Below are 23,893 nucleotides of genomic sequence, written 5' to 3'. Positions count from 1 at the left end.
TATATATATATATACTTATAAATATACTATTAAAAACATAAAAAATGTATAAAACTTTCCCCAATGAATACTGATGCAAAAATTATAAATGAAATACTAGCAAGGAGAATACAACAACATATCACGAAGTCTCAGTGTGCATCTTTGCATTGCAGCTTTGGGTCGTTCATAATTTTGATCCTTTGGAGATCATAGTATTCCATAATTATGAGATGTAAAATCCTGCAACACCAAGACCTTCTTCTATATTATAAAAATTGAGAACTGGTATTGTGAGTGGCCTGGGTGTCCCTTAAATTGAAGGCCTCATCAGTATCCCTTGAAAGCTAATGAATTCCAAAAGAAAATGGGTAGCTAGATGAAAGAAGTTTATTGGTGACCTTACTTGAGTGGGAATATTATTTATTTTGTCAGCCAAATCAAGAGGGAAGATAGACTAAATGAATCATCTATCACAATGCATTCTGCCTAATAGACATTCTTCATCCACTTATGTTTTTCCATGAGTAGATTATTAGTCTTATTTCTTTTGAACGACTGTAGATTTTATTGTGATGAGACCTGGTAGTATTCTGCAGCTTGAACAATCCATGTGTTGCAATTTGCAAACAAAAATCTGGAGAGTCTTGCTATGGAAACCCATCTTCCCTCTGGACTCTGTGGAACATCCATTATTAATGGCAAACACCTTTAGTGAACGTTGTTTTATGCCTCCTTTTATATTGATAATCCAAGGCTCATTTAACAAAACTGCCTCTGGGATTGCATTTACTAAGGCATCATGTATCATGGAGTTACATTATATGTAATATTTAACAGATAAATTCAGTTCTACTTGGCAAACAAATGTGTTCATACATACACACGTACAGACAACAGAAAAATAATTTAAAATAGTATGGATGATTTTGTCCACCATTCTATTCAATGAATTTATGCCCAGAGTAAGCATAAATGGGAGATATGAATCTGCTGTTTCCTCAGTTAGTCTTAGCTCTGACATGTATCTGATTGTGCTTAAGCTGGTGCCATGAGTGTCTCTTCCCCAGTCCAGACCATCAGCTGTGAAATTGATCCTCCTAAAACACAGGTCGGAACATGTCTCTCTACTCAATAAACTTCAATGATTGCCTATTACTTCCAGGATCAAGTATAAAATCTTCTGACATTCAAAGCCCTTTTTATCTCCTATCCCCAACTTTTTCATTCTTCTTACACCCAACAACTCCCCACATACCTTGTGATCTAGTGACACATATCCTTGCATAAGAAACTCCATCTCTTGACCAAGCATTTTCATTGGTCATCCATGCCTGGAACACTCCTTCATTTCTGCCTCCTGGAATCCATAAAATCTCAGCTAAAATCCCATCTTCTACAGGAAGCTTTTCCTGATTCTCTTTCATTCTAGTGCCTTCTCTCTTGCATATCTCCAATTTGTCCTGTATATATCTTGTTTGTATATAGTTATTTGCATGTTGTCTTCTGCTTATGACTGTACCTTGAGAGCAAGGACTGTGTTTTGTCTTTCTTTGTATCCCCAGTGCTTAGTACAGTGCATGGCATATGATAAGTGCTTAAAATGCTCGTTGATCGACTTACCAATGATTGAATAGCATTGGCAGACGTTCCATTTTGTATCTGTTTTCCTTCCCAGTTTCATCTGTTCTCTGGTTGATGTTTTGTAGGAACTCAAGCCAAGCTTTCTATTGTCTTTTTAACACATCCACTGCTTGTCACTGATTTGTCAGGGAATATTGTTCAGAATCTTCTAACCATTATTTTAAAAAATATTTTTGTACAACTACTTAAATGCAAGTACACTTAGCTTGTGCTAAGTATTGTACTTCAGCTTCTGCATACCATCAGTGAAGGTTTGGAGGCTTCTGTGGTATTCACTCTCTCCTCTGGCCCTCACTCTTAGAATGTGACCTTCCACTCTTCATTCAGCTAGGTCCATACTCTTCCTTATTCTTCCACCAGACATGATCTATGACCTATTCTCTAGTCATCACCCTCCATTCTGCAAATAAGGAGAGATTTCTTAGTGAATGTGTGGGGAGAGAATGAAAGTAAAGAAGAAATCGGTTACTCTAGATAGCAAAGACAGTCAACTTGTTTGCTTTACCTAAGGGCAGGTTCAGGAGAGAAAGAGAGACTTCACCTGAGGGTGGGGTTACCATCTTCAAGTTCTACTGGGCAAACAGGTTTTCTCCTCTGAGTTACCAGTCAGTCTCTCTTTGATTCTGACTTCTGGGTCATGTGAGCAACAAGATGGAGGACTAGACATTTTCTTTGATCCCTACAACCTGTCAAACCTCTCCACAACAAAAATTTTGCACCAAAAATAAAGCAGCTTTAGCTGTTTTCATGGCCTAGGACACCCAGAATCCCAAAGGTTTAAAAGAAAAAAAAAATGAAACTCATGAACTGACCCTGAGGTGACTGAGTGACCCTCACCACATTTCCTAAGCTAGACCCCAAGGACACAAAGGCTTGCAACAAAACTCAACTCCACACCATGTTCTGCCCCTCTCTTAACAGTGCTCTAGAGAACATGATTCCAGGCTTTGGAAATTTGCCCTAGCTGCAATAGGCAGTGCTGCCAAAACTTTCAGGAGCAAAAGCCTACTGGGAGGGTCAAAACACCAGCATTGAAAAGCTTGGAACTGCCAGTGCTACAGCAGGCGACCCCATAACACCAGCAGCAGAACTACTGCCAGGGTAGAAAGCCCAGTGACTCCAGTTCTGCAAAGCTTCAAACTGATACAGGGCCATAAAACTAAGGAACAGGGAGAGCAGGATAGGACAGCATGAGTATGTGGGAAGGGTAAAGGGTGAGCTGTGCACACTCCATTAATCATGGGGAAAGAGCACAGCATCCAGCTGGGACTAGTTCTGACCACCCAAAAGTTGCTTGGGGCAGAGACCTAGGCTGGTGAACTAGCATGGAAGGTGGCTGGAATGATTTCTTTCATATCTAGTCCCCAAGGAAACCACAATCAGGAGAGGGAATCAGAAAGTGAGTGATAGAGGAAAAGAAGGCAGAGAAAAAAGCCCTTGAAATTACTAAAGATTTCAGGAAGAAGAAAACTCAAAAACTTTGAACACAAGCAGATAAATCAACAGGGAAAACATGAACAGCAGAAGGAAATATATCCTCCAGATCTAGTAAACAAGTTCAGGTATCTGAATAAATACTACAAAACAAAGGAAAAGAATCCAATACTTGATGAGACAGAGAACCTGCGGAACTTGAAAACATAGAACCACACAGCACACTGTTCCTGAGTGGTTCAAAAGAGAAATGAGAATTAATGAAAACAGAATTTATGGCCTGCACAGCAAAAATAATGGGCAGAGTAGATACACTGGTATTTGCAATGGCAAGTCTCTGATTCATTTACTTCTTCCTGCCATCATCACTTAGGCAAAGACATTGCCATGTAATTCCAAAGTACCAAGGCAGCATAGGTGATCTACTGGAAAAAAAGTAAAGTTCCTACAATAAGAAGAGGGGATCATGTGTTTGCTTTCATTACAAGGGGGAAAGGCTTGTTTCAGAGAGTTATTAAACCTATTTTAATTCCCAACAATGTTATTATTCATTTTAATTGATGAATTTAATATTCATTTTTGACCCATTTAATTACAATTTAACATATATTAAATACCTCATATATGAAAGCGTGGGGCTGAGTTCTCAGGATCCAGATAGATAAGTATAGAATCTACTCACTACCTGAAAATCTAATGTAGATAAACAACCAAGATGAAAGGTGGAAATGTGATATCTACAAAGGAGAGATCAAGACAATATGCCATATATGGGAAAAGTGAGGAAGAGATTACTTTGATCTGGGAGAGAAGATCTCATAGACAATTTTACTGGAAATGGTGGCATTGAGTTGGACTCTGGAGTAAGAGAGAGACTTCAGTGGGGATGAGGAGCATTCCAGGTGTGGGTGATGGGAAGGCCAAAAGTACTGTGGTGGGAGAAGACACAATAAAAAGAGGGTTGGAGAGTAATTCGCTTTACTTGAGACATAAAATATATGAAGGCATGTCAAGTGAAGTAAGTTGAGAACAGATTAGAGCTATGTTGTGGAGGGCTTTAAATGTTAGGGTAGAGGGTTTATACTTTATTTGGGGCCACTAACTATTTTTTAATTTAAGAAGCAAAATGATTTGAACTTTCCATTAAAAAAAAGTAAGGTGGATTGGAGAAGAGATTGACTGGATATGGGAAGGTGAATTGTGAGGCTAATGGCAGTAAGGTGTAAAGAGATCAAGGCTTGACAAGGGTAATTGCAGTGGGTGTGAAAGGGGGTCAAAATTTATTTTGGAGGTAGCATGAGCAGGATTTGGCAACTGATTGGATATGGGGGGTGAGGAAGAGGGAAGAGTCAAAGCTGTTTGCTGAGGTTATAAGCCTGGAAAACTGGGAAGCTGGTGATACCATGAGGTGGAGCAGGCTTTAAATGGTGGTAGTGATGGTTGTGAAAATAAGGAGTTCATTTGTCAACATGTTGAGTTTCAGGTTATTAAATAATAAATGTTTTTAGGAGTCCCACTCCCCCCCACATCCACTTACCCACCTCTAGTAAGGAGTAATCCTCATTACCTAGTGTCAATACATAGATAACCATCCTCATAGTAAAGAAGGCCTGGGTTCAAATCTTGCTTCGGATACATTATGAGTGACCCTAGGCAAATTAATATTGTAAATTGTGCAACAGTTAGTTGCTGATCTATGTTGGTATAGGAAGTTTTCTTACCAGGCACTCCCTACTACACCAATGAAACCATAGGTCTTAGGGGGAGGGAGAGAGCCCTCCCTTCACTCTGTAGTCAAATAATTGGCCTTATAGACCCCAGGAAGGAGTGATTGGCTTAACAGGGTAGCTCAAGGGTAACATCTTTTATTTTTTTTTAGAAAGGATCGTCTCCAGATTATTATCCACTTTGTGGATTAGCTGCTACAACTCAGGGTCTCCCCTGCTTACCATTCAATGAGTTTGTGGTTGCTACTAATAACCCATTGCCCAGCACCCTGAACTTATTGAATGCAGGCTATCAGAAGCCTATAAAAAGTGCAGAAAACATATAAAACATATAAAACACAATAAAATGAAAATAAAATTCTCTCTCTCCATTGGTCTTAATTCTCTCCAGGGTTCTAAAACTCTACACACAGTATCACCTCATAGTTTGAACATGGTTTGACAATAACACCAACATTCTCTTTTTGACCCATTTTAACCCAGTGGAAACCTAAGAGACTTTAAGCCTCATGGCATTACTGACTCCTGAAGAGAAACACATTTGAAATTGCTAGACTAATATTCCAGAAAGTCTGTCTTTCACTGAACCAAGAACCCTACAGACATCTTGTGGTATGGCTCAGAGTTCATTCTCTGCTGGAAGTGGAATGTATTTGGGATTGCATGAGGAGCACTGCACCCCTTTCCCCATCAGATCCTCACCACTCACATAATTCATTGTAATATAGAAGACAATTCAGTGCTTTGCTCCTCCATGACATGCATGTCCCTGCACCTCCCAGAGGTGGGGCCGCCACATGTGTGATACTTTTCTCTCTTCCTGGATTGTCAGGTCTAGATAATCAACAAAACAATAAATCAAGCCCTGATTTGTAGCATTTGTCAATATGTGAGATGTGGAATGCTCAGAAAATTTGACAATTACTCTCTTGAGCCACCTCCTGTTGGTTCCAGTATACCTGATTACATGCAGCTCTAGCCATTAGCAGCATGAGTTACATTTCATAGCGCACAGATCCTCTTCGTCGTCTGTATATTCAATGAAGGTAAGTGATCTCCATCCCCATCACCATGAACTTAAAACTTAAGAGTTATCCTTGTGAAAGGTGAGGTCATCTTGAACATTAGGACTTAAAAACATTATAGATTTATTTGGCATAGCCCCAGAGGGCAAAACCAGGAGCAAACAGGTAGAAGTCGTAAGTAAGTAAATTACAGTTTGGTATGTCAGGATCCCTGTGCCAAGAACACCCCTCTCTTTTTACTATGAGGAGATACCTTATTTTCTGGAGCTGAGACCCAGCAAACAAGCTGTGCCCTGAATTTGGCATAACAACAATCCTTTGCGATCACCCTCTGGAAGAATTGTGCTGCAACAAAATCACAGATGGTCCCTTAGCTTGGACAGACAGACACCTGCAGGACCATGTTCCAGATCCAATCCCTACCATGAACCCAACGTGTCTCATTGTGACTGTTACCCCTCACTGTCACAGCTACAATTCACTGTGTGGCCACTGATCTGTGTATCGAAGTCTGGCCTCACTAAAGCTGGGTCTCCTCCTAGAGGGGCCCTGGCACATGGGTCTAGTTTCCATCCTCCACTGGAATAAAGAAAGCTTTTTGCTTATGACCACTGTTAGCTCTTCGATTTTATTTTATTTATTTATTTTGTTTTTCAGACTTAACTGTGGTTGTGATAATGAGGTCTTTGGTACTTTCAGAGTTAACAGTTGATTGTGTAGCTGCTGTGTCTCTTTGGTTACTTATTTTGTTTGTTGGAGCTGGCAGGTGGGACATTACTTCTGTGAGCTCTCCGGTATTTTATTTTCAGAGTTAGCAGTGGTTACATAACGTCTGTGACTCTTTGGTCATTTGTTTTCAGAGTTGATAGGTATGAGGAAGAAAGAGCCAAATATTAGAGCCGGCCAGAGGGGGAAGGGACTGCTTTGTAATGTACTGAGTTGTCCTTCATTGGAGTGTTGGGTGTGTAATAGACTTGGTTCCTGATCAGGTATGGTTAGACCAAATGGTCTCTGAGCCTTCTGTGAGGTAGACCCTATTATTACCCCCATTCTACAAATGTAGAAACTGAGGCAGACAGAGTAACTTTCTCAGGGTCAATCACACAACTGGCTAAGGGTCTAATGTCACATTGTACTCGGGTCTTCCTGACTCTAGGCCCAGAGGTTATATTCACTTTCATTGAATTGCCTAAAAAATTTAAAAGAGGGTAATTGAAGCTTTAAAAAAAAAATTCATAGGACCACAGAAGGGAAACCAGAATCACAAATAGGTCATCTTTAAAAGTTGCACGTTGAATTAATTATATCTTTAAAAAGAAAAATAAGCTGTACATAATCAATTCACAATTTCATGTCCAATCTTCTTTTATTATGTGTAACCTGGATTTCTAATATAGAGACAACTTTGAAGGGCATTTGAATACACTCAGTTTGTCCAGCCTGGAGCCTGCAGAGTCCTTGTGGGTGGGTAGAACAGCCTCTTTTGATTGGTTGCCTGAGTCTTTGAAATTGGTGAAGCCAAGCCCCTCTCTTTCCACCATCTCCTTGGCTCCTCTTTTCTGTCACTCTTATCTGCTACACCCCCTGAACTGGTGAAAGGGGAGGGGAAATTCCATCCCTTGCTTATCTCTACTTATTCCAGCACTAGAGAAATGACCAGGGAGTTGAGAACACCTATGGAGTGCAATGGATAGTCAGGAAGACATCTTCTTGAATTCAAATCTGGCCTCAGACACTAGATGAGTGACCCAGAGCAAATCACTTAACCCTGTTTGCCTCAGTTTCCTCAGTAAAATGATCTGGAGAAGGAAATGGCAAACTACTCCAGTATTTTTGCCAAGAAAACCCCAAATGGGGTCACAGAGAGTCAGACATGACTGAAATTGCTGAATAGAAAGGGAATGGGAATGGGGTATGTTTCTGTGGTTCATCTTCATTTTCAGGTGCCAGAAGTGATCCCCAAGTTGGAGCCAGGATTGCAAGGCTGAGTGGTACAACTAGCCAGGCCTGAATGGAAACCCAGAGAAGCCAGGGTGCCTAGGACTCAAGCCTGAGGCAGAACTTTGGACTTGGAATGAACTGTGCTCTTTGGGAAAGGATCTAAACTGTAAATCTAACCCCCTTCCCCTCCTCAAAGACTGGGGGTGGTACAAGGGGAGAGAGAGATTATGCCTCCCATGTGTTGTGGGAGTAAGTTTATATATCTGTTATCATACATTTGGAAATAACATTCCCTTTGTTTAAAGGTCAATGTTCCATATATGCGTATGTATGTGTATATATATATATGTGTGTATGTATGCATGTAGCTAGACTAATGATCTCTGAGCTCCCTGTGAGGTAGGTGCTAGTATTAACCCCATTCTACAGATGAAGAGCTGAGGCAGAGTGACTTTCTCAGGGTAAGTCACACAACTGGATAAATGTCTGAAACCCATTAGTGCTCAGGTCTTCCCGACTTTAGGTCCAGAGGTTATATCCACTGTCACCTAATTGCCTAAAAAACAAAAGAAGTTAATTGAAGCTTACCCCCCCCCCCCACACACACACATATGGAACCTTTAGCAAAGGGAATATTTACTTCCAGAGGTATGATCACAAATAGGAAATTCCCAAAATAGGAATTTTCATATTTATGTGTATGTATATATATAGATATATATTCCATATATATTTCTATATACTTACATATATAAAGAAATTCCTATCTTATTTGGTGTTTTAAATTTTGAATTAAAAAAATAAAGAATACTTTCCCTGGCCTTAATTTTATCTAAACTCCATGTACAAGACCAATAGCTCTTGGTATCCCAAGCATTATTTAATTTAGAACACAAATGTTGACCCCTTCAACTATGCTGGCTTCACCATTGTTTTCCTCTATACTACTCCTCCCTTCTACACTAATAACAACCCCCAACCTCTCTGTGTGCCAGAGCACAGAGTTGGTGAACTACAAGGTGGTGGGAACTTCTAGGTGGAAGTGCTTCTCTGGGACAGAGAACAAAGCAGAGACAAGCCAAGGGGATGAGTATCCAGGACCAACTACAAGTACCTAATCTCCAGGTGTTACTTGATGCATGAACAACCTGCTCACCTGTATTCATTGCAGGTAACTCCTTTGGTACTGACTGCAGCCCAGATAAGTGTCCAACATCTACACACTTCCTGTGGGTATTATGTGATTATGAGAGTCACCTAGAGTCCATTCTCATCACTGGGAAACCCTTCTACTTCCACGGGGTTGACAAGTATAAAGAAGCAGATATACATGGGAAAGGATTCAAATGGATTCTGTTGATGTAGGATTTCAAGCTGCTCCACTGCCTGGAGATATGCTCTTTTCATACTAATGCTGAGGTGGCACAGCTCTGTGACTACTGTGGGATCGTGATCATTAATGAGTGTCTAGATGTGAGGCTCATGCCATCAGTAACTTCTGGGAATATCTTTCTGAACCTATCGTCATTCAGATGGAGGAGCTGGTCTAGAGAGACAAGAATCATTAGTTGTGCTTATGTGGTCTATGGCCAATTAGCCTCTTATTTCTGGCTGGTGCCTACCACCTGTCAATTTAAGATCACCAAAAGCCTTGGACCTCACGGGACCTGTGATCAATTCTTTTTTTTTTTTTTTTTACAACTTTAACACCAGAACTCAAATACAGAATAGAGGAAAGAAAAAGAAACACATCATAAACTTAAATACTGAAACAAATACCAAGTAAGAAAAGGAGAGAGGGAAGCATGTCATGTGTACGACAGAACATAAGAGAGGATTCAAAATACATAGCAATAAATTTTCATTTCAAGAAAGTCTGTATGAAAAATACTACCTATCATGTTGAGAGCTGTCCATCTTTTCTTTGCTTTCTTGTAAGTTTTCTTCTGTTCTCTGCTGTGTATTTTTTACTTTCTTCTTTTTTCCCCTTCCCACCAAAGGCTACAGTTAAGTGTGGATATATTTACATACATACACATAAACATATATACACATACATACATACATACATACATATGTACATATATAGATATATACTTTCCTTAATAAGTTCTACACCTGATCTTTATTTTTGTATTTGTGCAGATCTCTCATTTTCTATCCCTCCTGACTCCTCTAGTTGTTTCGTTGAGATATGTGCAGCTGCTTTAATCATTTTCAGGATTGGATTGCACAGCATAATGAGCGTGCTCACACCAGATTAGAATCAGTATAACATTTATTTTGCACAGAAGGACAGTATAAAGCAGAATTAGGAAACACAGGAATATGCATATAGAAATAAAGCCTAGCAGAATAATAGATATATTTACATATATCACCAAATAAGAGGAATACCTATATCTGGATCAAGCAGCTGGGGAGTCTGGGTTTAGCCTCCAGAGTCCTGACTGGGAACAGGTCCTAGGTAGAATATTCTCCCCAAAGGTAAACTCTGAAGAGTAGGGGGATCTCTCCAAGTTATATCCAATTTTAGACAAAAAAGGCATTGGGCCAGTTAATCAGCTTATCACCAGAGCCTTATGTGACTTAGAGTAACTAACTCAACTAGATGTGTTGCAGCTCTGGACCACGCCAGAGTCCAAAGAAGCAAAACATCCGTGATTGATATGGCAAAATGTCTGTGTTCGAAAGGACACAAGATAGATTCCATTTGTTCCTAGAAGGGCAGCCAAGACTTCCAGGAAGAGGAATCTGCTAAGGGCAGGTTGAACTTGTAGTCCTGGGAACCAGGGCAAGGTGACTTTTTTAGTCCTGGGAACTCAGCCACTGTTCCAAGGAGAAAGAGCAACATGTGTATTCATGTAGGCCTTTAAATGTACAGAAAAGTCTTTAATATTTCATTAACCCTTCACTAGTTTACTTCTACCAGCTACCTTGCCCTCCTATTACTTAGCCTACCCCCCCTTCCAAGCCCCTCCGCTATCCTCCCATTCTCATTGATCTCAATACCCTTCTGTATTCCCTCTTTTAACCTATTTTCTCACCCTCCCCCTAGAGATTTTTCCCTCATCCTCTCCCCCTCCTTCTCCCCTTACCGTTTTATTTCTTCTGAATTTAGAAGACTTATGCTCATCTAGATATATATGTGTGTGTGTGTGTGTATATATATATATATGTGTGTGTATATATATATATATATATATATATATATATATATATATATATATATATATGTGTGTACATGTGTATGCATATATATTTATCTTGAGCCCTTCTTGAAAGTAGGTTACCAGAACTACCAGCCCTCCTCTCCCATCGAATTCCTCTGTGTAGGTTCTTCCTCTCACACCTCATTTGTATAATTACTCTTTTTAACTGTTCCTAGATGGTTTTACTTTTTAAAGTCATGTCATACTCAGGTCCACCCCAGTCTTTCTTACAAACTGTTCAATTGCTAATGACAATCTTAGACATATGTTTTACATTTTACACACATAAAAGGTAAACAGTCTGGCCTTATTGAATCCCTTGTAATTGGTCGTTTATGTGTACATTATGTTTCTCTTGGTTCTTGTATGTTGAATCTTCTATTAAATTCGGGTTTTGGATTTCTTTAAACAAAGTCCTGGAAGTGTGACAGTTGCTGAAATATCCATTTTTTAAATTCAGGATTATGCTTAACTTTGCTGGGTATGATATTTTCAGCCAGAACCCCAGTTCTTTTGCTCTTTAACATATAGTGTTCGAAGACCTGGGGTCCTTTAGTGTCTCCACTTCTAGGTCTTGTGTGGTTCTCACTGTGGCATGATCATATTTAAATTGTTCTTTTTCTTGTTGCTCTTAATATTTTATCCTTGATCTGGGGATTTTCCTCATAGCATCTCTTTCATGTGTGATCATTGAATTTTTTCTATTTCTACTCACCTCCACTCTTGTTCCAATGCCTCAGGACAATTTTATTTAATTATTTCTTTCTTTTCTTAAAATTTTATTTATTTATTTTGTTTTTAACATTCAGATTTTGAGTTCCAAATTTTCTCCCCATCTCTCCCCTCCCCCCAACCCCAAAACGCAAGCATTCTAATTACCCCTATCACCAATCTGCCCTGTCTTCTAACATTCCTCCCTTCCCTTATCCCCATCTTCTCTTTTGTCCTGTAGGGCAAGATAAATTTCTATACCCCATTACCTGTATTTCTTATTTCCCAGTTATATGCAAGAACAATACTCAACAGTTGTTCCTAAAACTTTGAGTTCCAACTTCCCTTCCTTCCTCCCTCCCCACCCATCCCCACTGGGAAGGCAAGCAATTCAATATAGGCCATATATGTGTAGTTTTGCAAATGACTTCCATAATAGTCATGTTGTGTAAAACTAACTATATTTCCCTCCATCCTATCCTGCCCCCCATTTCTTCTATTTTCTCTTTTGACCTTATCCCTCCCCAAGAGTGTTGACTTCTAATTGCTACCTCCTCCCATTGCTCTCCCTTCCATCATCCCCCTTGCCCTGATTATCCCCTTCTCCCCCACTTTCCTGTATTGTAAGATAGGTTTTCATACCAAAATGAGTGTGCATTTTATTCCTTCCTTGAGTCAAATGTGATGAGAGTAAGCTTCACATTTTCTCTCTCACCTCCCCCCTTTTGCCTCCATTGAAAAGTCTTTTTCTTGCCTCTTTTATGAGAGATAATTTGCCCCATTCCATTTCTCCCTTTCTCCTCCCAATATATTCCTCTCTCACCCCTTAATTTCATTTTTTTAGATATGATCCCATCCTATTCAACTCACCCTGTGCTCTGTGTGTGTGTGTGTGTGTGTGTGTGTGTGTGTGTGTAATCCCACCCAGTACCCAGATACTGAAAAAAGTTTCAAGAGTTACAAATATTGTCGTTGCATGTAGGAATGGAAACAGTTCAACTTTAGTAAGTCCCTTATGATTTCTCTTTGCTGTTTACCTTTCCATGCTTCTCTTGATTCTTGTGTTTGAAAGTCAAATTTTCTTTTCAGCTCTGGTCTTTTCATCAAGAATGCTTGAAAGTCCTCTAGTTCATTGAAAGACCATTTTTTCCCTCTGAAGTATTATACTCAGTTTTGCTGGGTAGGTGATTCTTGGTTTTAGTCCTAGTTCCTTTGACTTCTGGAATATCATATTCCAAGCCCTTCTATCCTTTAACATAGAAGCTTCTAGATCTTGTGTTATCCTGATTGTATTTCACAATACTCAAATTGTGTCTGTCTAGCTGCTTGCAATATTTTCTCCTTGACCTGGGAACTCTGGAATTCAGAGTTCTACAATGTTCCTAGGAGTTTCTCTTTTTGGATCTCTTTCAGGAGTTTATAAGTGGATTCTTTCAATATTTATTTCACCCTCTGGTTCTAGAATATCAGGGCAGTTTTCCTTGATAATTTCATGAAAGATGATGTCTAGGCTCTTTTTTTGGTCATAGCTTTCAGGTAATCCCATAATTTTTAAATTGTCTCTCCTGGATCTATTTTCCAGGTCAGTTGTTTTTCCAAAGAGATATTTCACATTATCTTTCATTTTTTCATTCTTTTGGTTTTGTTTTGTGATTTCTTGATTTCTCATAAAGTCATTAGCCTCCATCTGTTCCATTCTAATTTTGAAAGAACTATTTTCTTCAGTGAGCTTTTGGACCTCCTTTTGGCTAATTCTGCTTTTTAAAGCATTCTTCTCCTCATTGGCTTTTTGAACCTCTTTTGCTAATTGAGTTAGCCTATTTTTCAAGGTGTTATTTTCTTCAGCATTTTTTTGGGTCTTCTTTAGCAAGTTGTTGACTTGCTTTTCATGATTTTCTTGCATTTCTCTCATTTCTCTTCCCAATTTTTCCTCCACCTCTTTTACTTGATTTTCAAAATCCTTTTTGAGCTCTTCCATGGCCTGAGCCCTCTGAATATTTATTTTGGGTGTTTGGGATACAGAAGCCTTGACTTTTGTGTCTTTCCCTGATGGTAAGCATTGTTCTTCCTCATCTGAAAGGATGGGAGAAGATATCTCTTCACCAAGAAAGTAACGTTCTATAGTCTTATTTTTCCCCCCTTTTTTGGGCATTTTCCCACCAGTTACTTGACTTTTGGGTCCTTTGTTAAGAGTAGGGTATACTCTGGGGATCTATAAGATCTCAGTTTCTCTAAGGTGGCACAGTCAAGTGTGTCTGGTCTGACAGCAACCAGAAACTTTTGTTCTCAGAATCTGTGAGTAATAGAGTTTCCTCTTCACAGCCACCTGGCCTCCAGTTTCACCAATTTCCAGCACTGTGGGTTGAGATTCAGATAAACTGCTCAATTCCCCCAGGGGCTTTCAATGGGGGCAGGGCCACCATTCAGTGTGAGATAAAGATCAGCTGCTCAAATCCCCCAGGAGTATTAGGTGGGGGAAGGGCCACCACACAGGGCTGAGGTAAGAATCAGGTGCTCAGGTCCCCCAGGAGTTTTACAATCCAACAATGGATGCGGACTGCTGTGGGAGCTACTGCCTGCCTGATGCAACCTCTGCCGCTGCCTCCTGAGGCCAGAGCTATAGGAAGACCCACGCTCCCTTCTCAGTCAGCTGAAAAAAACCTCTCACTGACCTTTGGCACCTATGAGTTGAGGAATCTGCAAACTGTTGCTATTGCTGCTGGACATTCTGTCCCTGAGGCCTGCTCGGGTCCTCCTCCTAGTGCTGTGCTGTGGCCAAGGTTGGGCTGGGCTCCTTTCCATGTCCAGTGTGACAGACCTTTCTTGTCACCTTTCCAGGTCACCCTGGGCTGGAAATCTCCTCCACTCCATTGTTCTGTGGCTTCTGCCACTCTAGAATTTGTTGAGAGTCTTTCTTCACAGATATTTTATGGGCTGTAGGGGAAGAGCTAGTGCATGTGCATTTTTCTACTCTGCCATCTTGGCTCCACCCCCCAACCCCCCCCCCAATTATTTCTTGTATTATTGTATCAAGATTCTTTTTTTGATCATAGCTTTCAGGTGGTCTGATTATTCTTATGTTTTCTCTTCTTGATCTGGTCTCCAGGTCAGTTTGTTTTCCTTATGTTTCACTTTCTCATCTATTTTTTCATTCTTTATATTTGTTTTATCTTTTCTTGACCTCTTATAAGTTCTCTGACTTCCCCTTGCCCGATTCTAATTTTGAAGGTGTCATTTTCTTCCTTAAGATTCTGGATCTCTTTTTCTAATTGGGTGACTTTCTTTTCAAAAATCTTCTTGTTTTTTCTTGGATTGTTCTTATTTTTTTTCCTAAATCTCATTTGATTTTTAAAGTCTTTTTGAAGTTCATCTATAAATTCTTTTTGAGCAGGTGACCATTTGGCGTTACTTACTCTTTGGGGTAGAAGATGGTTTCTTTGCTTCACTATCCCCTTCTGAAGATGAATGCTGTTCTTCTCTATTCCCATAACAACTTTCTGTGGCTGGATTCTTTCTCTTTTGCCTGTGCATTTTTTTGTAATAGCTTGATTTTTGTTATCACTTCTACTCCTGGGATATGGGGAATGGTGCCTCTGGCCTCAGATCTTCAGTTCTCCCTTCTAGCCTGGAACCAAAGCCAAACTTCCAGCTTCCTCTCAGTGCCCACAGCCAGGGGCATTCTGCCTCACTTCTTCTAAACTCACCAGGTGTGTGCTGGTTGCTTCTTACCCCAGCCCCTCTCAGCAGCACAGATGGGTCTGGCATTCATTGTCAGCAGCGGTTTCCTCGATCTTCCTGGGCTCAGATGCTCAACTGCCCTTACTGTCTGTCATGGAGACAAAAGTTCCTGTGACTGGGGCTGAGGCAGCCTCCCAATCCAGCTAACCCCAGGATTTATCACTTGTTTAAGCAGACCCTAGCCTGGAGATGTTTGTTCTTCACAGGGTCCAAACCTTGTCCTAGGATTTTCCTTCAGGTTTTCTTGGGTTGTCCCACGAGGACCCCTGCTGAGTCCCTAGTCATTTATTTTTACCTGCACTTTGTTAGTCTAAGGTGCTATTTTATCTCTTTTGTGCGGAAAAATCTTGAGAGCTTGAAATTTTCTGACCTACTCTGCCACTTCCCAGAATACTCTGACCTGCGACCAGTTCTAAGCCTGATGTGGATTATGATGCAACTCCATAAGAGCTTGTGATCTGTATCACCAGCTACTACTCCTAGTATCATGATTATAGGCACCTCAAAGTGAGGGTTCAGTTCAATGTCGCTTGTGAATATAAATAAATAAAAATAAATTATTATTTTCTTGTTGTTTGGTCATCTTTCAGTTGTGTATGACTCTTTGTGACCTCCTTTGGGTTTCTCTTGGTAAAGATACTGTAGTAGTTTGCCATTTCCTTCTCCAGTTCATTTTTTTTTACAGACAATGAAACAAGCAAACAAGGTTAAATGACTTGTCTAGGATCACACAGCTAGTAAGAGTCTGAGATCAGAGTTGAATTTAGGTCTTCCTGGCTCCAAACTTGCACCAGATCCAAGGCACCACCTAGCTGCGCTATATAAATTATACCGGAAACCAATTATTATATCAATAACCAATTATACCAATTATCCAAAGTGAGTACAGAGCAGATATCATGCCTGGGTATCACTAGGACCTTCCTCTGATGTTTAGTAAAGAATATCAGAAAGTTGGACTGCAGCAGTATCATTTAGTTCTGGTCCAAAAGTGCAAATTATGTGTTTGGAGAGCTTATTTGGAGTTTTGTTGATTTCTTGATGGATCAATTGCCTCAGATAGTATTGGGTACAAGAAAGGAATCTTTACCTGTCAGTCATAACCCAAAAGCTCAGCATTTCTTTTGAGAGACTGAAACTGGAAAATTACCAATGAAACCATGTGTCCTCATTTAGCAATGACTCCACAGTGTTTGAAAACCCAAACTCATTTAACTGATAACAAAAACGGATCCCATGTACCAGAGAAGAAACCTACCCTGGGAGCTGGCTGCTTGATCTGCAATGAACTCCTGCCATAGCATATGAGAGGAAATCTTTTCTAGATTGTAAAATATACTTTGGTGGGGGTGGGGTGGAGGGTTTGGGACTGGAGAGGATTGGAGCTTTTTTTTGAGAATGTTCTACAAGAAGGGGGTACTTTCAAGTAGGAAATAAATCCTTCTTCCCAGAACAACAAAGTAAATTTTAAGAGTTGCATATCCATTAAAAAATTATGTCTGAAAAGAATCTGAAATCATTTTGATAGAATAATGGCATTGCTCTCACATCCCTTGTGGGGCACAAACTATTACAATCAGGTTATTTCAATGACTACAAAATCAATCATGCTAAAGCCACATTGGTTACAAAGTTGTATGTCTTCCCAGGAACACCCCTGTCTGAATTAGCCCAAATCTGTGGCACTAACACAAATGTATCTAAGTGCATTTTACTCCACCTGTTATAGCATTGGATGAAATAAAGTGAGAATACAAAAATTTAAATAAATAAATTCAACAGACTAATTGGGGACAAGAAGATACTCTAGACAAAGGAAAAAACATGAGCAAAGGCATAGAGGTGGGAATGAATAGGATTATTTAGGAGATAAAGAATAGAGAGTCGCAGGATTCTAGATTTAGATTTGGAAGAGTCCTTACAGATTTTCTAATCTAACTACTTTTATAAATGGGAAAACTGTGACCCAGCGAGGCCAAGTGATTACACCCAGGTCGCATAGGAAGTGAATGGCAGAGTTGAGATTCAAACTCAGGTCCTCTGACTCCAACTTCAGCTCTCTTTCCTTCATATAACACTACTAGATTGGGTTTGACTAGAACATTGAGTATGATATAAAGCTGGAAAATGAAGAGTACTGAAGATCAGGAGAAAGAGTTTGAATGAAAAAGAGAAAGATCACCCTAATCTCAGATCTACTGAAACAAGAAGTTCATAGAAACTATGAATGTATGTATGTATGTATTGTATGTGGGAGCACACGTGTGTATTCCTACCCTTGTTTATCTCTTCTACCTTTCAATTTCCTAAAGATATGAAAATTTAAATTTAACACTTACTTTTATATTGCCATTGTTTATATAGACACTATATTTTAGTAAAGACTTATTTGAAAAGGTACATCTAGAGGAGGGCTGTCAGGATGATGGGTATACCAAGAGCCATGTCTTTGAAGACCAATAGAAAGAACCAAGAGCATTTGGTATGGAGTAGTATAGACTTGAAGGGGTGGGGAGGATGGTAGTTTTCCAGTTTCAGTTTCTCAAAAGAATTCCAAAAACTTGTAACAAATATTACACTTATTCTATGTAGCTCTAGAAAGAATGATTAGGACTAGTGGGTAGATGTTATGAGGAGAAATATTTTGACAATATAAATAAGTACTTCTTAATAATTAGAGCAGTCCAATAAAAAAATAGGGAAGTGCAGTCCCCATTAATGACTGTGTGATGTCCTTCCTTCTTATTCTTAAAATTTTGTGATTTAGTCATTTCTATCAATAGAGTCATTTAAATTTTTTCCCTAATGACTAAAAATTTAGGATAATCAAAAAAATTTGAAAATACTTTCCACTTCCAGATAGAGAACAGGTAAACTCAGAGGACAAACTGAAGTGTATTTTCTTCTCTTTCTTCTTTTTTCCTTTTTTGGACATGACCGATGAAGGAATTTGTTTTGCAAGACTATACAAATTTATAATAGGTTGTTTTTCTTGCCTTCTTAAGGAGTTAGGAGAAGGGGGAGAAAGGGAAAGAATTCAGAACTGAAAATAAAATTGAATTTTAAAAAGAAATGCATAAAAGAAAAAGAAAAACATCCTGTCTCTAGTTCTGTCCTTAACCTGCACCAGAAATGATCACAATACATAATTAACTTTAAAACATAATTAACTGCAAAACTTTATTTGCTATTATAAAAATGATTGTACCAGTCTAAAAGGGGAAAAATTACAATACTACAGATTTGATTATATATATATATATATGTGTGTGTGTGTGTGTGTGTGTGTGTGTATAGCATTATGACCTCACTGAATATACATCTGAACCTTTCATCTACAATTTATCTCCTATGAACTCAAAGCTTTTTGTATTTCTCTTAATGACCCTTGTCATATACTATTTTATGCTACACATATTTGCTTGATCTGTCTTATTAGTGTCAAACCTGGGTTGTCAAAATGTGCTAAGGATGATAGGTAGAATCATTGCACCTGTACTATGTCAGAAAAATGGAGGCAAAAATGCATCCAATAGTTTTTCTCATCAAAAATTCAATCCTTGACAGAACGGTTAATATCTTTGTAAACTTGCTATGTTGTCACAAGAAAATAAACACATAAACACCCTATCACAATTGATGTAGCCCATGATAGAAAATAATCTCACATTAGGGAAGTCAGAAAAGGTAGACAATGTGGTTATACCTTCCTGGTGCCCCAAAGGCTCACAATTCAGATAGCCAAAAGCAAAAAGCAAAAAAAAAATTGTCCACTCTAATTAAATCTACTAACCCAGGAAACAGCCCCTTTCCTCCTTAAATATCTCAGCTAAAAATGGCTGAGTAAATTGTGCAAGTGTATGATTAAATAGGCAGGGAAGCTGGCCTGAGTAGTCTTGGTACTGTCCACCACACCAGTGCTGAACCAGCTAGGCAGCTTTCACTACAGCTTCTGGCTATGGTGCTGAACTCTAGACTGTAAGCTCCCTGAAGAAATGGACTAATTGTACTCATCTTCTTATCTCCCCCAGGGCCAAGCACAGTGCCTTATACTTACTAGACATCTAATAAATTTTGTTAAATGGATAGATTTCCTTTAAAAGCTGTTGAAAACATGATATATAAAATGTCCATGAAAATTCATAATTTCATAATTTTCAAAAAAAATTATCATTAGATCACTTAGTCAAGAAATTACATAAAGGCAGCCTTTCTATCTATCCATAAATTCTTTAAGGAAAATTAATGATAGCATAATTATAGGCTAATATATCTAATAGTTTACCTTAGATCACATCTCCTTCGAATACTGCATAGCCTTTGGAAGATACAGAAATAATATTTCCAGCTCCCTTTCTCTTCCTACCAGTGTCTAAGGATGTTAAACTCAGACCCAAGGGAATTCTGTTGTATTTATCATGTAGGCTAAATTTTAGGCTCTAATCTGTATTTTCCATACTAGGCCCTCTACCTTAGGTGAAAAAAAGAGAAAACCTCATAAGAATTGCTACCACTTCAATTTTAGGAAAACACAGGATAACCTGGTCATTAGAGGTGTCTTAGAGGTAACAGATACCAATTGTTTGCAAGAGTAACTAGCATTCAGCAAATTCTTTTTTTTTTTTTGCTTTAAAAAAATATTTATTTATTTTTAGTTTTCAACATTCATTTCCACAAGATTTTGAGTTCCAAAATTTCTCCCCATCTCTCCCCTCTCCCACCCCAACACAATGTGCATTCTGATTACCCCTTCCCCCAATTTGCCCTCTCTTCTATCACACCCCTCCTTTCCCTTATCCCCATCTTCTCTCTTTTCTTGTAGGGAAAAATAGATTTCTATACCCCATTACCTGTATTTCTTATTTCCCAGTTGCACGCAAAAACAATTCTCAACATTCATTTTTAAAACTTTGAGTTCCATAGTGTCTCCCTTCCTCCCTCCCCATCCATCCCCACTGAGAAGGTAAGCAATTCAATATAAGCTATACATGTGTAGTTATGCAAAAGACTTCCATAATAGTCATGTTCTGAAAGACCAACTACATTTCTGTCCATCCTATCCTGGCCCCCATTTATTCTATTCTCTCTTTTGACCTTGTCCCTCCCCAAAAGTGTTTACTTCTAATTACTCCCTCCTTCCATTTGCCCTCCCTTCTATCATCCACCCCACACCCCACTTATCCCCTTCTTCTCTGCTTTCTTGTAGTGTAAGATAGATTTTCATACCAAATTGAATGTGCATGTTACTCCCTCCTGAAGCCAAATGTGATGAGTAAGCATTTTTTCCCTCTCACCTTCCCCCTTTTCCCCTCCATTGAAAAAGCTTTTTCTTGCCTCTTTTATAAGAGATAATTTGTCCCATTCCATTTTGCCCTTTCTCCTCCCAATATATTCCTCTCTTACCCCTTAATTTTATTTTTTTAGATACCATGCCTTCCTATTCAACTCACCTTGTGCTCTCTGTATGCATAATACATACATACATATATATGTATGTATGTATGTATATAATCCCTCCAACTACCCAAATACTGAGAAAAGCTTCAAGAGTTACAAATAGTATCTTTCCATGTAGGAATGTAAACAGTTCAACTTCAGTAAGTCCCTTATGATTTCTCTTTCCTATTTACCTTTTCATGCTTCTCTTGATTCCTGTGTTTGAAAGTCAGATTTTCTATTCAGCTCTTGTCTTTTTCATCTAGAATGCTTGAAAGTCCTCTATTTCATTGAACGACTATTTTTTCCCCTGAAGTATTATACTCAGTTTTGTTGAGTAGGTGATTCTTGGTTTTCATCCTAGTTCCTTTGACTTCTGAAATATCATATTTCAAGCCCTTCTATCCCTTAATGTAGAAGCTGCTAGATCTTGTGCTATCCTGATTGTATTTCCACAATTCTTGAATTGTTTCTTTTTGCCTGTTTGAAATATTTTCTCCTTGATCTGGGAACTCTGGAATTTGGCTACAATATTCTTAGGAGTTTTTCTTTTTGAATCTCTTTCAGGAGGTGATCAGTGGATTCTTTCAATATTTATTTTACCTTCTGGTTCTAGAATATCAGGACAGTTTTCCTTGATAATTTAATGAAAGATAATATCTAGGCTCTTTTTTTGATCATGGCTTTCAGGTAATCCCACAATTTTTAAATTGTCTCTCCTAGATCTATTTTCCATGTCAGTTGTTTTTCCAAAGAGATATTTCACATTGTCTTCTATTTTTTCATTCTTTTGGTTTTGTTTTGTAATTTCTTATTTTCTCATAAAGTCATTAGTTTCCAACTGCTCCATTCTAATTTTGAAAGAACTGTTTTCTTCAGTGAGCTTTTGAACCTCATTTTCCATTTGGCTAATTCTGCTTTTCAAAGCATTCTTCTCCTCATTGGTCTTTTAGACCTCTTTTGCCATTTGGATTAGTATATTTTTAAAGGTGTTATTTTCTTCAGCATTTTTTTAGGTCTCCTTTAGCAAACTGTTGATTTGCTTTTCATAATTTTCTTGCATTGCTCTCATTTTTCTTCCCAATTTTTCCTCCACCTCTCTTACTTGATTTGCAAAATCCTTTTTGAGTTCTTCCATGGCCTGAGACCACTGTGCACCACTTTGGACTTTTTGGATGCAGAGGCCCTTACCCCTAGGTCTTCCTCTGATGGCATGCATCACCCCTCCTCATCTGAAAGGATGGAAGAAAATACCTGTTCACCAAGAAAGTAACCTTCTATAGTCTTATTTTTTCCCCTTTTTTGGGCATTTTCTCAGGCAGTTACTTGACATTTGAGTCCTTTGTCAAGTAGAGGGTATACTCTAGGGACCTGTAACTTCTCATTTCCTCCAAGGTGGCACAATCAAGGGAGAGAAGTTTAGTCCTCTCCTGGTCTGTGCTCTTGTCTGGAAGTGACCACAAGTTTTTCTGCCCAGGATCTGCAAGTAGACTTCCCTCTCCAGAGCCTCCACCAGTTCCACCAAGCCAGTGCTCCTCTTTATCCAGGGCTGCAGCTCAGGACTGAGACCAGATCAGCCGCTTGATTCCCCCAGGGTCTTTAGGCCAAGGGTTCCTAAAATGGATGCTGCTGTCTCAGGGACAACCACTGCCCTGGGGCCAGGGCTAGGGTTAGACCCTTCTCCTTTCTCACATAGGAGAAAGAGCTTTCTCACTGACCTTTGAATCTGTTTTTAGCATTTGTGAATTGAGAAATCTGGGAACTGCAGCTGCTACTTGTGATTTCCTGCCCTAAAGCCTGCTCCAGTCCTGTCAGAGTCATGCTGCACGGCCAAGGTTGGGCTGTGCTCTGCTCTGAGTCAGGTGAGATAGACCTTTCCTGTCAGCCTTCCAGGCTGTCTTGGACTGGAAATCTCTTTTGCTCTGTCATTTTGTGGCTTCTACTGCTCTAGAATTTATTTAGAGTCATTTTTTACAGGTATTTTATGGGCTATGGGGAGAGAGCTATAGCAGGTCCATCCTTCTACTCTGCTATCTTGGCTCTGTGCCCCACCCCCTCAGCAAATTCTTAACCACAAATAGTTCAGTGCATGTTTAACATACAGGAAGAAAAAAGGACCAGGGAGTTACTGAAACTTAGAAGCCCCACAGTTATCTGAGCCAGCTCAAAGTATCTCTTTATAATCCACAGGTTCTTGAGGACAATGGAATACAAAAGTAGATCTGCTCCATGATTCTTCCTAGGCTACAGGACCATCTCCAGTGTCCTGATCTATACCTTGTCACTGGACCCAGATGGCTCTAGAGGAGAAGGTGAGGCTGGTTACTTCACATAGCCTTCCCTCACTTAAGTCCAATTCATCTGCAAGTCATGGTATCATCTTTCTGATGTCATGGTCCTCTTTGAGAAAGAAGGACAAACAACAACCTATGAGTAGTACAGGCTGCTCCACTGGTGACCCAAATGGCCAGTTCCAGTTGAGTAACACAGCTCCTCCCTTCCATTTTTCCTTCTTCCTTTTTCCTCCTTTCCTATTCCCTTTCCCTCTCCCCCTCCCCTTCCTAATTTGCCAAGAAAATCCCAGAAGAGGTCATGAAGAGTTGGGTATGACTGAAAAACAACTCAACAACTACAAAGTCACTGGGGGATTCACAAACACTCATCCTCTTTGAGAGGAGTAATTCCTAGGGAAAAAGACAAAGTAGGAGATTAATTAATGAGGGAATGTGGCATTAGAAATGGTATAACATAAAAGACAATCCTCTTCTTCACACCAGGAAATTATATTCCATGGCCAAAGTGTAACAATTCATATTTCTATAGTGCTTTAAGGTTTATGAAGTGGCTTCCTTACAGCAACCCCATAAAGCAGATAGTATAAGCATTCATTCCCATCCTACGAGAGGGAGCATGGTATATTCATAGTGAGCTGACTTCAAAGTTAGGAAGATATAGTGAAAGTCTCACCTCTGACACACTGAGTGACCCTGGACAAATTGTTTAAATCCTCAGTGCTCTTGCAAAAGGAGTTTCCTCATCTGGGAGT

General features: G+C 39.3%; 2 pseudogenes; both read left to right on the top strand.

Moving 5' to 3' along the window:
• The first annotated feature begins 1,030 nt into the window (after nucleotides 1-1,030).
• Nucleotides 1,031-10,025, top strand: LOC140507926 (beta-glucuronidase-like; annotated as a pseudogene).
• A 4,198-nt stretch (nucleotides 10,026-14,223) lies between these two features.
• On the top strand, nucleotides 14,224-16,712 carry LOC140507925 (beta-glucuronidase-like; annotated as a pseudogene).
• Nucleotides 16,713-23,893: the final 7,181 nt, after the last annotated feature.

Source organism: Notamacropus eugenii, chromosome 5, assembly GCF_028372415.1.
Source record: "Notamacropus eugenii isolate mMacEug1 chromosome 5, mMacEug1.pri_v2, whole genome shotgun sequence".
Taxonomy (NCBI): Eukaryota; Metazoa; Chordata; class Mammalia; order Diprotodontia; family Macropodidae; genus Notamacropus; species Notamacropus eugenii.
The sequence above is the reverse complement of the archived record's forward strand: the minus strand, read 5'-3'. Positions and strand labels throughout refer to the sequence as shown.